The 4,106-nt window shown below is 42.6% G+C and overlaps 1 pseudogene; it reads left to right on the top strand.

The window, feature by feature from the left end:
• Positions 1–1,712: 1,712 nt before the first annotated feature.
• On the top strand, positions 1,713–3,163 carry LOC100426179 (tropomyosin-like; annotated as a pseudogene).
• The last annotated feature ends 943 nt before the right edge of the window (positions 3,164–4,106 follow it).

Here is a 4,106-nt window from a genome sequence, read left to right as displayed (position 1 = left end):
GTCTAACATTTAAGTCTCTAATCCATCTTGAATTAATTTTTATATAAGGAGTAAGGAAAGGATCCAGTTTCAGCTTTCTACTTATGGCTAGCCAATTTTCCCAGCACCATTTATTAAATAGGGAATCCTTTCCCCATTTCTTGTTTCTCTCAGGTTTGTCAAAGATCAGATGGCTGTAGATGTGTGGTATTATTTCTGAGGACTCTGTTCTGTTCCATTGGTCTATATCTCTGTTTTGGTACCAGTACCATGCTGTTTTGGTTACTGTAGCCTTGTAGTATAGTTTGAAGTCAGGTAGTGTGATGCCTCCAGCTTTGTTCTTTTGACTTAGGATTGTCTTGGAGATGCGGGCTCTTTTTTGGTTCCATATGAACTTTAAAGCATTTTTTTCCAATTCTGTGAAGAAACTCGTTGGTAGCTTGATGGGGATGGCATTGAATCTATAAATAACCTTGGGCAGTATGGCCATTTTCACAATATTGATTCTTCCTATCCATGAGCATGGTATGTTCTTCCATTTGTTTGTGTCCTCTTTTATTTCACTGAGCAGTGGTTTGTAGTTCTCCTTGAAGAGGTCCTTTACATCTCTTGTAAGTTGGATTCCTAGGTATTTTATTCTCTTTGAAGCAATTGTGAATGGAAGTTCATTCCTGATTTGGCTCTCTGTTTGTCTGTTACTGGTGTATAAGAATGCTTGTGATTTTTGCAGATTAATTTTGTATCCTGAGACTTTGCTGAAGTTGCTTATCAGCTTAAGGAGATTTTGGGCTGAGACAGTGGGATTTTCTAAATATACAATCATGTCATCTGCAAAGAGGGACAATTTGATTTCTTCTTTTCCTAACTGAATACCCTTGATTTCTTTCTCTTGCCTAATTGCCTTAGCCAGAACTTCCAACACTATGTTGAATAGGAGTGGTGAGAGAGGGCATCCCTGTCTTGTGCCAGTTTTCAAAGGGAATTTTTCCAGTTTTTGCCCATTCAGTATGATATTGGCTGTGGGTTTGTCATAAATAGCTCTTATTATTTTGAGGTATGTTCCATCAATACCGAATTTATTGAGCGTTTTTAGCATGAAGGGCTGTTGAATTTTGTCAAAAGCCTTTTCTGCATCTATTGAGATAATCATGTGGTTCTTGTCTTTGGTTCTGTTTATATGCTGGATTATGTTTATTGATTTGCGAATGTTGAACCAGCCTTGCATCCCAGGGATGAAGCCCACTTGATCATGGTGGATAAGCTTTTTGATGTGCTGCTGGATTTGGTTTGCCAGTATTTTATTGAGGATTTTTGCATTGATGTTCATCAGGGATATTAGTCTAAAATTCTCTTTTTTTGTTGTGTCTCTGCCAGGCTTTGGTATCAGGATGATGTTGGCCCATAAAATGAGTTAGGGAGGATTCCCTCTTTTTCTATTGATTGGAATAGTTTCAGAGAGATCTTGATTTCTAATGGTATTCTCTAATAAAAGGAAGCAGAGATCCTTGTAGAAATTTGGGCCAGCAAATACACAAGATGATCCTGGAGTACCTTGTAGTGCCTGAAAATAAGACACTCCTCAAAAAACCAAAAACAAACAGAAAAACAAATAGTCTTATTTAAAATGGGAAAATGAGCTTAATAAACATCTCTCAAAAGAAGACATAAATGCACAACACCACTGATGAGGAAGAGTTAGGAATGAAAGTGCGAGCAGCAGCTGGATGGTCACCATGGCTGGGACCACCACCATCAAAGTGATAAAGCTGGAGATCCTGGCTCCGCAGCATCACAGGCTGATGATGCACAGGAGAGAGCCAAGTGCTTCCAGTGAGAAGTGTAGGGAGAAAGGCAGTCCCAGGAACAGGCTGAAGCTGAGAAGCCTCATTGAACCTTAGGTCCAAATGGTTGAAGATGGGCAGGATCACACTCAGGAGTGTGTGGTCACTGCCCTGCAAAACCTGGAAGAAGTGCAAAAGCTGCTGATAAGAGTAACAGAGATATAGACCAGGCACGGTGGCTCACACCTGTAATCCCGACACTTTGGGAGGCCGAGGCGGGAGGATCACCTGAGGTCAGGAGTTCAAGACTAGCCTGACCAACCTGGAGTAACTCCATCTCTACTAAATATACAAAATTAGCCAGGCATGGTGGCACATGCCTGTAATCCCAGCCTGTAATCCCAGCTACTTGGGAGGCTGAGCCAGGAGAATCGCTTGAACCCCGGAGGCGGAGTCTGTGATGAACTGAGATCATGCCATTGCATGCCAGCCTGGCCAACAAGAGTGAAATTCCATCTAAAAAAAACAAAAACAACAACAAAAAAAAACAGTGAGAAAGATATGAAGGTTATTGAAAATTGGGCCTTAAAAGATGAAGGAAAGGCAGGGCATGGTGGCTCATGCCTGTAATCCTGTAATCACAGCACTTTGGAAGGCCAAGGCCAGCAGATCACTTGAGCCCAAGAGTTCGAGGCCAGCCCAGGCAACATGGGAAACCCCCATCTCTATTAACATATATATATATAAAATTAATTGTCCTTGTGGCACATTCCTGTAGTCCAAGCTACTTGGGAGGCTGAGGTCAGTGGGTCACCTGAGCAGACGAAATAGAGGCTGCAATAGGCTGAGATCATGCCACTGCTCTCCAAACTAGGCATTGGAATGGGACCCTATATCAAAAAAATTAAATAAAATAAGAGAGGAGAGAGAGAGAGAGAGAGAGAGATAGGGAAGAAAGAAAAACAGAAAGAGGAAGAAAAGAAGATGAAGGAAAGATGGAATTCTGAGAAATTCAACTCAAAGAAGCTAAGCATATTGAAGAAAAGGCAGATAGGAAGTGTGAAGGAGTGGTTTATATATTGGTGATTATTGAAAGAGACTTGGAATCCACAGAGAAAGGAGCGGGGCTGGCAGAGTCCTGTTGCCGAGAGGTGGATCAGCCAATCAGACTGATGGACCAGAACCTTAAATGTCCGTGTACTGCTGAAGAAAAATACTCTCAAAAAGAAGCCAAATAAGAGGAAGAGATCAAGATTCTTACTGATAAACTCGAGGAGCCAGCTACTCATGCAGGTTTTGCTGAGAAATGAATAGCCAACCTGGAAAAGACAACTGATGATTTGGAAGATAAACTGAAATGCACCAAAGAGAAGCACCTCTGTATACAAAGGATGCTGGACTAGTAGACTCTGCTTGAAGGAGATGTGGAGCACCCTGGTCCTACCCTGCCGCTGCTCTTCCCTCTGCTGCTGACTCCTTTGGAGGCCAGCCTTCCCCAAGCTGACATTGAAACTGAGGGCTGATCTTTAACTGGAAGACTGGTTTCTCCTTTCATCACCCCTCCACCCATCTGTGTCTTTTTCATCAAACTGTCTCTGTCTCATTCCAGAGATTCCAGCGGGGTTAGAGGCTGAGGACCCATAGGAACAACGTTGAAGGGAATGCAAGCACAATGCAAGACGTCTTTAATAGCATGTTGTGATGTAAACACTTGGTTTTTCTTAATTTTTTTTGTCTGTTGTTGGTGGGTTTTGTGTGTTTGTTTGTTTGTTTTTAGAGACAGGGTCTCACTGAAATACCTAGACTGCAGTGCAGGGTTGCAATCACCACTCACTGCAGCCTAAACTTCACAGGGTCAGGTGATCCTCCCACCTCAGCCTTCCAAATAGCTGAGACTACAGGCGTGCACCACCATACCTGGCCAATTTTTGTATTTTTTGTGGAGACAAAGTCTCGCCATGTTGCCCAGGCTGATCTCAAACTCCTGAGCTCAGGCCATCTGCCCCCGTTGCCTCTCAAATTGCCGTGATTGCAAGTGTGAGCCATGGCACCCTGCCCTACACTTCATAATTACTTTTTTTGTTGTTGTTTTGTAGCAACTATTTGTAAACTATTCCAGATAATTCCACAGCTTTGAAACAGCAATCTAATCCCTTCCGCACTTTTGGAAGGTGACTTTTCAGCTTAATGCATATTACCCTCACCATAAAGGAGGGAAGACTGTATGGGCCTGCCTTACTGAGAACCAGAGCTCTGGGAAAGACTCCACCACCGGAAACCTCATTGTTCTGTACAAAGTAGCAGATAGACCAGAAAGATTATTCCAGGAGGAGTTACCCAAATAAC

The sequence above is a fragment of the Macaca mulatta genome, chromosome 8, assembly GCF_049350105.2.
Source record: "Macaca mulatta isolate MMU2019108-1 chromosome 8, T2T-MMU8v2.0, whole genome shotgun sequence".
NCBI classification, from domain to species: domain Eukaryota; kingdom Metazoa; phylum Chordata; class Mammalia; order Primates; family Cercopithecidae; genus Macaca; species Macaca mulatta.
This window is presented reverse-complemented; position numbering and strand designations above follow the sequence as displayed.